Genomic DNA, 12,703 nt, shown 5'->3' with positions numbered 1-12,703 from the left:
ACCCGACACCTGCAGCAATTAGAAAGACCCCAAAAGTATCTCACCAAGAGGATCAAGGGTCTCAAACAGATGCCATATGCTGCTCGGTTAAAAAAACTCCAGCTCTACTCAGTTGCATACCGCCTACTTCGAGGCGATCTATGCCTGACATACAAAGCTATGTCAAATCCAGAATTAATGGACATGCTCCACCTCAGTAAATCTAAATCCCTTAGAGCCACACGCTCGAGGGACTTGAACCTCAACACAGAAATAAATAGAACTTGCTGGAGGGACAGGTTCATAACCCAGAGGCTCCTTCGCCTGGAATAGAATTCCAGTTCATGTGAGGCAGAGCACCTCACTGAATCTTTTCAAGAAGAATCTCGATAGGTGGATGGGGGATCGTAGGTTTGTCCCAGGGATTACTCCCGTGTCACTATTAGACAGAGGCACAGTAAACTAAACCTTAAAAAGGTCACAGTATACTCAAATCAAGGGGTGGCGTAAGCCATACAGAATCGGGCTAAGCTTATAATTGCCCCAGGGAGATAGCCTAGTATGAACCTATGCCCAAGGTGGTACCTAGTGTGGCTCTTAATCAGTCCATTCATTTGCCAACCTTCTTAACTAACCCACAGAACAAAGGGGAATGGATAATGCACTCCTTAGAAGTGCACAGACAACTTAGATTCTACTTGGATAGGACTAAACCTCAAATAAAATCTGACCAACTGCTGGTGGCATTTCCTGCAGGGGCAGAGGAGTAGGCTATTTCAAAGCAAACCATTTCCAAATGGATAAGCCATTGCATTCATTTCTGCTACAAGCACCATGGAAAACCTATCCCACAGGGGAGCAGACCCCACTCAACCAGGGCTGCATTTACTTCTACAGCCTTTCTCAGAGGCGTCCCTACCAGGGACATCCTGGAAGCTGCTACCTGGAGTTCAGTACATACTTTCACCAAGCATTACCATCTGCCAATTTTCTCTAAATCCAGAGCTGACTTTGCCACTGCAGTCTTGCAGGGTCTTATAGCTGGTCCTAAAGCTATCTAAATTCCTCCTCCCATCCTTAGCTTTGGGAATCTAACCAAATGTGATGACTGCAACGGTGAAACACGAAAAACATAGTACAGTTGTGTACACTTGGTGTATTCACTGTTGCATTCCTGGTTACCCTCCCTCCAGCCCCCTTTTCTTCCTTTGGCTATACCTGTACTCTACTTTACTATGCTCAAAAGCTTTTTTGGAGTATTTGCTTTTTTGTTGGAGGTATAACCTTGTATATTTATAGATTAATTGCTTCCCATTAGGGGGCACCTGACATCTGGGGCTAGAAAAACTGATGTAATGGTGTCGGCTGCATGTTTTGTACCCCTGACGACCTGATGTCATGGAAGAAGGGACAGCAACCGACGCAGGACCCAAGACTTTGTTAATCAGGCCGACCGAGGGCTACTGCAAGCAGATAACCCAAATATGATGACTGCAACAGTGAATACACTCGAACATCTACATTTATGGTAAGTTTACACAACTGTACTTTTCTGTGTGCCTATCCCCCTCTTCTGTACTACCAAAGATCCTGCACAAGATTCTATGGGAAACACCCATAATCTTGATGGTGACCTCCTTTTGCCCCAGACAGCGCTGGTTCCAATTTCTGTTTCATCTGGCCTGGGCAGTCATTACAAGTTACCTCACAGGATTGATCTTTTCGCACAAGACAAGTGATCTCTCATTTTTCCCCGACTTGTCCACTCTTCATTTGACACTGAGCAATAGGGTTTTGTTTCCTTTCGGGCACCAAATTTCTGAGAACATGCTTCAGGTTTTGCTAGAAAATCCACTACTAGAAAATCATATGTGACTAAATTGAAGAGATTTGTTATTTGGTGTGTGAAGCATGACCTGGACACTTTTGATGTGGGGGTTCCTGCTGTCCTTTCTTATTTCTGTGAGTTGCTCAATTCTGGTTTGGCATATTCATCTCTTAAAGTTCACTTGTCTTTCATTTCCACTTGTCTGTCTCTGAATCCAATTTTGGCTTCTAGTTTTGAAGTCGAGCATTTTTTAAAAGGCGTCCTTCGTATTCGGTGTCCAAGAAAGCCTATTCCTCCTACATGGGACCTTAATTTTGCTTTTGAAAAATTGTTTCTGTCTCCTTTTGAGCCTGCAGTTTCTTCTTCCCTGCAACATTGTACCTGGAAGACTTTATTGATGGTGACCTGCGTGTGCCAAAAGGGTCTCAGAACTTCATGCACTCATGACTGTTCCTCATTTTTTTTTTCCCTCAAAGGTGTACAGGGTGTCTCTTCATACCAGTCCTCCTTTTATGCCCTGGATGGTTAATTTGTTTTTGAATCTTGCTTTCATCTTCCTTCATTCTCTCATGCTCCACAGAATCCTACTGAGAGGGTTCTTCACACCTTGGATTTACATAGACTGCTCAGATGTTACATTGACAAGACAAAAACATTTATCAGAAAATCTGAACAACTTTTGTTTCCTTTCAAGCCAAGAAATTAAGTTTGACAGTATATAAGCAGACCTTCTCATGTTGGGTTTCGAAGTCCATTTCTTTTTGCTATTCTTTTCATGGCAAGCAGCTTTCCTCTTCTGTTTGTGCTCATTCTACAAGTGCAGTGGCCTCTTCGTGGGCATTTTCAAGGGTTTGGGTACTAAATCCACCTTGAAAGCTGTGTACTTAAGTTTGATGTCATTTCCAAGGGCATGGCAGGTTTTGTCAGGGACATCCTTCATGAGTGTGGAGGGCTATTCTGTGCCCCCCTCCTCTTCCCATACTTTCCAGTAGCTTTTTCCTCTTCCCATACTTTCCAGTAGCTTTTGTACTCTCCCAAGAGTAAAGAATACTGCAAAAGTGAGAAGGATGAATATAGTACATTTGTCTAAGATCTTACCTTAACAGTAGATGTCTTGCTTTTCTCACTGTTGCAGTATTCTGTGCCTCCCTCCTGCCCACTGCTATTTTCTGTTGCCCTCCTTCTAGCCAAGGGGTCTTTCTTGCTTACTTTTCTTTTTTTGTCTTCCCTTTCTGTATGTCCATGTTTATTTTTTCTGTGGTGGTTGAAAGTCAAACTTATATGTTCCTTAAACTTTCTGAAAAGGGGTAGTACCCATTCTGGGAGCAGGCTTTTTACAGTTTTCATCAACTTGTTGAAATTGTTGATCTAGAGATGTCCTTCCATATCACTGTTGCAGTATCCTTTTACAATAGGCATCTCCCGCCAAGGGCAACCTGATGTCCAGCCAGTATACCAAAGCCTTTAGGTTGTAATGGCTATATGCCATACATCGCATGTATGCTCCCCACGCATGGTGTAGGGCATAAAGGTGATATCCGGATGTAGTGTCCTCAGAACTTATTTGCCGCCAGTCTAGACGTCATCTTCGATCATCTGTCTGAATGCTTGTTTGTTGGCTGGTTAACAAACCACTTCTCTAAGTGCCTCGTTGGGACTTTTTGATTTCCTTATCTTCATGTTGCCTTGTCATGGTTGTTAGTTTCATGTCATCCATAATGGGGAAATGCCAGTGCAGGAGACAGATTCTTTATAAAGATTGCCACTAGCAGTGTTCTGTTTAGGCTGCTCCCATGACCATACGTCTTGAGACTTGTCAAGATGTCATCCCTAAGATATTTAGAGAACCAGCGATTTAAACTGTTGGCTAAGGACACTATGGAAGAATCTTCCCGACCCGAGGGTCAGCCATCTGAGAAGAAAGATCTGAGAAGAAAGACCAAGAAAACTTGGTCGGATTCTTCTGTTGTACCACCTTCACAGGACTTTTCTCTTGAGGCTGATGAAAGGCTGAAGGATCATCCGGTTTCCTTCTTGGATTCCTCTGCCATGACCACTTCGGAGGCCAGCATGGATCTAACTCCACACACATCCATGGAGACCTTGCAGACATCCACTTAGGACATACAGGGGGAACCACGGCTGATAGTTTCCAAAGGGGCCTAGGGGTGTTCCTCCGATATTAGTGAGGGAAGAGGTTCCGAGTACTGTTAGTGTCATCGGGGATCAGAGCCATCTAAATTGTTTAAGGCTGACATCCCACTTAAGACTAAACACATTTTGCCTGCTCTTAAATATCCTCAGAGTGAATGGCAAAACTTTACTCAAGACCTGTTTAATGCCCTTATTGCCCTGAAGCCTCCACAGATGGTGCTCCTCCTTGGTCTTCTACCCCTCTTAAGAAGCTTGGGGAACAGGATTTCTCTGATGATGATGCTGATTCTGACGAAGAATCACTTAATTTGTTTGGGGACAGTTTTTCCATAATGATAGAATTTTTCATATGGAACTTTGCTCAGGTGTCTGATGTTCAGTAGTAGTACTGTGAGCTTCTGCAGGTGGAGTCTCCTGGGCCTTCTGCTGTTTCTCCTGTTCTTGCTGCCCTGCTGGATGCTTTTTCCACTGCTTCTCGGGCTGCTGATTCTCATCCCCTTGCTCCCAGAAACCTGGTAGGTTTTATAAAGTACATGATGACTGCATTTATAAGTGTCCCTCTGACTCTTCTCTGGTGTAGGTGGCTTCTGATAAGCCCTCTAAATTGTTGCCTTCCGCTAAGTTGTTTCCCTCTGATAAAGACAGCAGAACCATGGAGGGGCTAAGTAAAAACGTTTATAGTTCTACCCTACCCTTTAGAACTGGGAGCTATCGGACACAAATGACAAGGTATGTCTTGGCTGTTCTGTCCCAGGCCTGTCTAGCCATTTCAGATGTTCCTGATTCTGAAGGGAAGGCATCTGCTTCTTGGCTTGCTAAGGGGCATCATTCCAAGTTACTCGCCATTCCATTAAATGTAGCTATGATGCAGCTTGATGCTTCATCTAAGGCTGCTGTTTTTGTATTTGTTTTGAGGAAGTATTTCTGGCTCAGACTTCAGCTTTTGCTTAAGAGATAGCATGTTGAATCCCAGTTTTTTGGGTATATGAGTTGTATACATGTGCTGCCACTTTAATATTTTAGTAATAGGATGAAATGAGGTCACTGCCTTTACTTATTTAAATTGAAAAAATGTGTGTTGATTTTATCTGATGAAGTCACTTTTAGTACAAGTTGAGACAAAAGTGCTTATCCTGTTTTTATAGAAATAAAGAACGTATTTATTTTTACGTAGTACAGAACGTCCTGCTTTTCTATATTCAGGTACTTTGTTTTACTGGTTTTCTGCCTTGGTGTTTCATTTTGGAGATTTTATATTTCTTTGTTTTGTGGCATTTTCAGTTCTTTGCTTTGCCCTTTGGACTCTGTACTGCCCCAAGGGTCTTCAGCAAATGTTTCACTGCTGTGATTTGCTTGCTACAGATTAAGGGGGATACAAGTCTTTTCTTACCTGTATAACCTGCTTATTTAGGCCTCCTCTCTGGAGATATTACTTCAGCATCTACACTTCACTATTTCTTTCCTGCAAAGCCTGGGTTTACAGTAAATTTCCAAAAGTCATTCCTGACTCCTTCTCAAGATCATGTTTTTCTGGGATGCAGACTCCAGACTGTTATGCTGGTATCTTTGCCTCCTCCCAAGGCTTTAACACTGATTGCTTTCTTTCAATCCCTTCTTTATCTGGCTTTAATTACAGCCAGGGAGTTTCTAAGGGCTCTGGGCTTCATGCCTTCCACCATTCCTATGCTTCCTCCACCCAAACTCCACATGTAAAAGCTTCAGTGGCTTCGAAAGTCATTTTGGCTTCAACATTTTCATCCTTTAGATTTTTCTAGTTCCTCTACTTCCATGCCTCAAGCTGGAACCTAAGTGATGGACTCATCAGTTGTCTTTCAACCCAGGACTTCCTTTTCAATCTCCAATCCCCTCTCAGGAACTTTTCACAGAAAGTGGGGTGTGGGGGGCTCCTTCAGTCCTCTGAATTTCCATGGTCTTTGGTCTCCAACAAAAAGACCACATCGATCTCAGAGATGAGAGCTCTTCTTTTTGGCTCTTCAGACTTTTTTCATTCTCTTCCTTCCAGGGCCCCTTCAGATTCCTACAGTCAATAACACAGTGATATGGAATGTCAACAAACAAGGGAGGACAGGGTCTTAACTCCTATGCAGGTTAGACCTTCACATGTGGGATCTTGGCTATCTAGCATCAGGTAACCCTCCAGGCAGTTTGCCACTATGTTCTGATCTGAGGGAATACAGATTCTTTGAGCATATCCATAACACAATCCCACAAATGGATGCTTCATAGGGATGTGTTTTAGACATTGTCCACCAGTGGGGTGCTCCTTGAGTAGAGCTGTTTGCCTCCCCTCTGGACAGACAACTTCCTCTATTTTTTGTCAGAGTCCCATGCTTTCTGGCCTGGAAGGTGGATGCCTTCCCTTTTCCTTGGAAGGGGATGTTTTCTTATGCCCCCACCCCCCCTTCGTCTCATTCTGAAAGTCCTATTCAAGGTAAAACAGATGCTCACAAAATCTTGCTAGTGACACCCTTTTGGCCAAGACAGCGTTGTTTCCCTCCTTTTCTTCATCTAGTCAAGGGCAGCCATCACAAGTTACCTCACAGGATGGACCTACTCAAACAAGACAAGGGATCTCTTATCCATCCACACGTGGTCACTCTTCAACTAACAATGTTAAGTTGTCTTCTTGCTGGATGGGTTCGGAGCCGACCTCGGCTACGACTCGGCCACTCTAAAAGCTCGAGAGTTGGTTCCGCCGGCTCGAGGCTGCCCCTATATCCCACAATGCTAGGCGTGAATTACTCCAGATCTCGTTTGCCGCTACAGCGATCGAGGTGTTTTTCTACCGGTCCCATCCCTTAGGGTGTGTATGTGTTTTGGTTAGGATATATTTAACTTAACTTACCTTTCAGAAGTTTTGTTTTAAATAATTCTACTTAGACTTCTATCAGTGTAATCTGTGTGTGTGTGTGTTTCTGTGTGTGATTACACTTCGGTTCCTTGAGTATGTCCAAGGATTCAAAGGTCTCAGGCTTCAAGAAGTGTGACTCGTGCTGTCAGAAAATGTCTCTGACAGACGGTCACACTTCTTGTGTGTATTGCCTGGGACTTTACACCTGCAGGACTCTTGTGCTGTATGCCATGGCTTCAGCCCTAGAGTCCTGCAGGAAAGAAGAAACAAACTCATATTAAGGGGTTTGCTTAAGCCTGAAGGTTCCCTTTCTGTTACATCGGGGAAACCTTCTAAGGCTTCCAAGACCTCGGCTCCAGCTTCAGAGTCGAGGCCTAGGGCTTCGAAGCCTGCTGCTTCATCGGCTCCGGCTGGAGCCGATGAGTCTTTGACTACAGTATCTGTGGTTCCCTCTGCTCCGGCCGGAGCCGAGGCATTAGAGATTCCTGAGTCGGCTCCGATCAGACCATCGGAGCCGACATCTAGAAAGAGATCGAGGTCACCGTTCCGTGGCTCCGTTCATTCGGCTCCAGCGTCTCCCTTGCTGTCTGAACGGAGCCACAGATCTCACTCCTCCAGGTCATCGAGGCTCTCAGATCACGACCTCCAGAGGGTAGTGAGTCGACTTTTAAAGTCCGAGGCACTGGCCCAAATGCTCCAGAGTCCGACTCATCAGTCGATGCCTCAACTTATTCCTATAAATATTCCTCCTCCGACTCCTTTGAGTTCGGAGCCGGGGCGTCTCGGGACCGAGACTGTGGTAGCGTCGGAGCCGATACAATTGTCTTCGGCTCCGTCGTCGGCTCCGATTTCTTCTTTTGAAGAATCTTGGCGCCAGGCTTCCCTCGTCGGCTCCGAGGGGGTGAGTGGCATCGGACCCTTGTCCGACCCCCCTCTCCCTCTCGGTGCTTCGGCGCTGGTGAGTTCGGCTCCGACATCGGCCTCGGAGCCATCTCTGTCGGTGCCGAGGGAGGGTCTCAGCTTCTCGGAACGGGGACCTCTGGCTCTGCCAGACAGGGGTGCGTTCGAGGTCATGCGGAGTGTGTTGGAACCTTGTTCGACTCCACAGTCTGCTCCGTCCGCCCCTCCCTCTTCGGTGCCTTTGGTTATGTCGACTCACTCCCTCATCCCAGACCGCAGAGAGCCAGCTCCTCAAGAATCCCCTGTGGGGATCTCATCCTCTTCTGAGGCCTCCCCTGAATTGGCAGGGGAGCCCCCTAGGAAGAGAAAGTGTAAGAGGAAGCACATAGACTCACCTGAGTCTGTCACCTCTGACACAGATTTAGAGGATTCCGAGGGTTCCCCACGTTCCCTGTCTGAAGATGTCTCCTTCGCAGACATTCTAGAGATCCTGAAACAGAGGGAAATTGGCCAGCCCTTAACCCTTCGGAGGATGAATCTGTGTATCTTGAGGCGTTTGGCTCTCGCCCTTCCACCTCCTGGGTGTCCCCCCCCCCTTTGATCCCCTCATGCAGGTGGTGGCAAAGAAGGCCTGGACGGCTCCTGATTCAGTGGACCCTACCCCCAGGAGACCTTCCAAATTTATAACAGCACCAACTGACAAACAATTTCTCACAAAAGGTGTTTCTGTGGATGCTATGGTGGTAGCTGCTGCCACCAAGAAGGAACTAGCTGATCCTTCAGTGCCTGTTCATCCCCCTAACAAAGAATCTAGGTCTATGGACAGGTATGGGAAGCGGATGTTCTCATCAGCGACCTTTACAATGCGTTCGCTGAACTACCTATGCCATTTCACCCGTCTCCAGAGAGACTTGATCAAGGAAGCGAGTGAGATGTTGAAGGATACTACAGCTGCAGATTTTCAGGACAAAATGAACACCCAGCTGACTACCCTTAATTCGATAGCTAACTCCTCCATGCGCCTCCTTTCATATGCGGCTGATGGAGCGAGTAGGGCCGCAGGGACAGGTGTTGCCTTACGCCGGCATGCCTGGATGCGACTATGCAATTTTGCGGACCCCTTTAAAACCTCTTTCACTAACTCCCCGTTCGATGGATCATCTCTCTTTGGTCCTCAAGTGAAAGAAACCTTGACTAGGTGCGAGACGGATGGCAAAACTCTATCTGCCGTCAGAGTCCGTTTTTCTACTCCTTCTAGACCTTATCCCAAAGGCCAGAAAAGTGGGAAAATGTGGTTCCGCAAACAATCTCAAGGGAATTTGCCTGACGCACAGAGTCTGTTCCCCTCCAGAGGCAGAGGAGGGAACAATAATGGTAGACGTCGCCCTAGAGGCAGAGGGGGCCCGCAAAACCAGGGCAATCGAGAAACCTTTTCCGATGAGCCTTTTCAGCATCCCTGAGGTGTTGCCCGACTGTCCACCTTCGGAGGCAGTCGGGGGAAGATTGTCACTGTACCCAGAAGCCTGGCTATCCCTGACTCAAGACAAGTGGGTACATACAGTCCATCATTTCCGAAGGCTATTCCATTCCCTTCGTTCGCATCCCAAACCAATCAAGAAAATCCCTTCCAGATGTTCCACCTGCTCAAAGGGATCTTGCAGCTTTGGAAATTTCAAAGCTGCTTGCAAAAAGAGCAATTCAACCAGTTCCAGCAGACCAACTAGGATCCGGAATCTACTCCAGGTTCTTTTTAGTTCCAAAGAAAACAGGGGACTGGAGACCAAGTCAGTCAAGAAAACAAGATTTCGGATGGTGACGCTGCAGTCCATCCTCCCCCTATTGGGAAAGAGAAACTGGATGTGCTCTATAGACCTTCAGGATGCGTACTATCACATAAAAATGAACAGACGCTCCAGAAGATTCCTCCGCTTCAGGCTGGGAACCAGTCATTTTCAATTCAGGGCCCTGCTCTTTGGTCTCACCACTGCCCCCCGGGTGTTTACCAAATGCATGGCAGTGGTAGCTTCTCACCTGAGACGTCAAGGATTCCAGGTGTTTCCATATTTGGACGACTGGCTCCTCACAGCTCCCACCAAGCATCTTCTTCTAATGACCAGGGACTACACCTTTCGCATTTGTCAAAAGTTAGGCATTTCAGTAAATTGCGAAAAGTATGTTTTGTCGCCTCCTCGTACTATTACCTTCATAGGCGCAAATCTAGACACAGTCAACATGTCTGCGAGACTAACACATCAGAGAATAGCAGACATACACAAACTGGTCTCGCTCCTCTTCAGCAGCAACAGAATCAAAGCCAGGTTAGTTTTGAAAGTGTTGGGGATTATGGCGGCTGCCATACCTCTGCTTCCATTAGCCAGATTCCACATGAGAATCCTTCAGTGGATGCTCTTCACGCAATGGTCATACCAGCAACTTCCGATGTCCCACACCATTATGATCACGCAAACATGCAGAAATCATCTTCTGTGGTGTATGTCTTCCCCTCAACTCTTATTGGGAAGACCCTTTGTTCCTTCCCCTCCGGTTGCTACTCTGACAACGGAAGCCTCCCTGATCGGGTGGGGGGGGCATTATCAGGGCAGAACTGTCCAGGGCACATGGCAACCAGACGAATGCCACTTGCACATAAATGTTCTAGAGATGAGAGCAGTGCTTTTAGCATTGCAAGCCCTCCAAGACTCTCTTCCCTTGGGAACGATAGCAATTCAGACGGACAATATGTCCGTAGTGTGGTATATCAACAAACAAGGCGGAACCAGGTCCTACCCCCTGTGTCGAGAAGCACTCAGACTGTGGCAATGGGCGATTTCTTCTCAGCGGTTTCTGATAGCAACGCACATCCCCGGGAATTCCAATCAAATCGCGGACAAGTTGAGCAGAGCTATCCTCATGCCTCACGAGTCTGAAAGACTCTGTTGTGAGAGAAATTTTTCTCAAGTGGGGTCAGCCTTGCTGCAACCTTTTTGCTACTCCCCAAAACAGCAAGTGCAGAGATTATTTCACCCTATTCCCTTTACCAGGCCAGCCCAGCAGAGACGCTCTATTCCAAGTTTGGCCCCGGGGACTTCTGTATGCATTTCCTCCCTTCCCACTAATCTCTCAAGTGATACAGAAAGCCATCGCTCAGAAGGCCTCGTTGATCCTCATTGCTCCTTACTGGCCTCGACAGGTTTGGTTCCCCTTTCTACATCATTTTCTGTTGGAGCGACCTTGGCATCTGGACCTAGTTCCAGATCTTTTGATCCATCAGTCGGGTCAGTTTCATTGCTCCCTTCCCTCTCTGAACCTCACTGCTTGGTTCCTCCAATTCCGACCTCAGCCAGGCTTCCTCAAATATCTCACTCTGTTCGAGATATTTTGATAGCTTCCCATAAATCTTCCACTAGAAAGATTTATTTGAGTAAGTGGAAATGTTTCGCCCATTGGGCTCAAGGAAGGGACATAGATCCTTTCACTGCTTCCATCCAAATGGTCCTTGATTTTCTAGCTGAACTCTTCCATGCAGGTTCATCTCCTTCTACTCTTAAAGTTCAACTGGCAGCTATTTCTAACTTTCATGTGGGCATTTCAGAATCTGCCATAATGTCCCACAAGCTTTGCAAAGCCTTTTGAAAGGAGTTTTTCTACTCAGACCCCTATAAGAAATCCTCCTCCTCCTTGGGACCTAAATTTAGTTCTTAGTTCTTTGATTCTTTCCCCTTTCGAACCTGCAGTCTCCTGTTCTTTAAAATTGCTATCATGGAAGACTCTCTTTCTGGTAGCTATTACTTCAGCTAGAAGAGTTTCAGAACTTCATGCACTCAGCTGTCGACCTCCTTATCTGTTGTTCCATAAGGACAGGGTATCTTACGAACCAACCCGTCCTTTTTACCTAAGATAGCCTCGGCCTAACCTAAATCAAAGCATTGACCTCCCTGTGTTTTTTCCAGAATATTCTAATAGGTCTGAACAAAAATTGCATTGGCTAGATGTTCATAGTCAGTTAAGGTACTATTTGGATAGAACCAAACAATTCAGAAAATCTGACCAGCTGTTTGTCTCCTATGCAGAAGGCAGAAAAGGACTTTCAGTTTCAAAGGTATCATTATCTAGATGGCTAACATCTCTGATTTCCCTTGTTTATGAAATTAGACACCAAAAGCTGCCTAACAAACCTAAAGCCCATTCCACCAGAACTTTGGCTACTTCTATAGCCTTCCAAGACAGACTGCCTATTGACACCATTTGTGCAGCGGCTACTTGGGCTACTCCTCACACTTTCATTTCTCATTATAAGTTGGATTTAGCTTCTAGGCATAGAGCTAACTTTGGTTCCACTGTTCTCAAGAGTCTGTTCCGTTAGGCCACCCGGGACAAGGTGCTAGGGACGCGGTCCCATCCAGCAAGAATGAAGGCGAGATAGACAACTTAACATATAGAAGTTATGTTCTTACCATAACATTCCATGTTAGTTGTCTTCTTCTCGCCTTCTTTCTTGCGTCCCACCCTCCTTCCCCCTGGCCTGGACAGATCTAGAGGAGTTTGATTGTGACCTCTCTTTCTACCACCTCTTTGCGATAGGTATATGCTCTGCTGTGCATATTTCCTAGAGTCAGGCTTAGGTCACCCTTTCTCTTCCCATTGTTTTTAGAGGTGGAAATTTTCCAGTATTCCTGGTTGTATTTTTAGCTGGGCCTAGCTCACAAACGAGATCTGAGGTAATTCACGCCTAGCATTGTGGGATATAGGGGCAGCCTCGAGCCGGTGGAACCAACTCTCGAGCTTTTAGAGTGGCCGAGTCGGAGCCGAGGACGGATCCGAACCCATCCAGCAAGAAAGAAGGCGAGAAGAAGACAACTAACATGGAACGTTATGGTAAGATCATAACTTCTATTTTTGCATGATATAGTTTTGATCCTCTACAGACAACTTTTTTCCTGAGTATGTGCTTTGGGTCCTGCAGTATACCG

The 12,703-nt window shown here is 46.1% G+C and overlaps 1 protein-coding gene across 1 annotated transcript in view; it reads left to right on the top strand.

Moving 5' to 3' along the window:
* RNF115 (ring finger protein 115) overlaps positions 1–12,703 on the top strand; it is a 766,070-nt gene that overhangs the window by 191,437 nt on the left and 561,930 nt on the right. The gene's annotated exons all lie outside the window — the stretch shown is intronic.

This window comes from Protopterus annectens, chromosome 8.part0, assembly GCF_019279795.1.
Source record: "Protopterus annectens isolate FY-2018-M chromosome 8.part0, PAN1.0, whole genome shotgun sequence".
Lineage (NCBI taxonomy): Eukaryota > Metazoa > Chordata > Ceratodontiformes > Protopteridae > Protopterus > Protopterus annectens.
The sequence above is the reverse complement of the archived record's forward strand: the minus strand, read 5'-3'. Positions and strand labels throughout refer to the sequence as shown.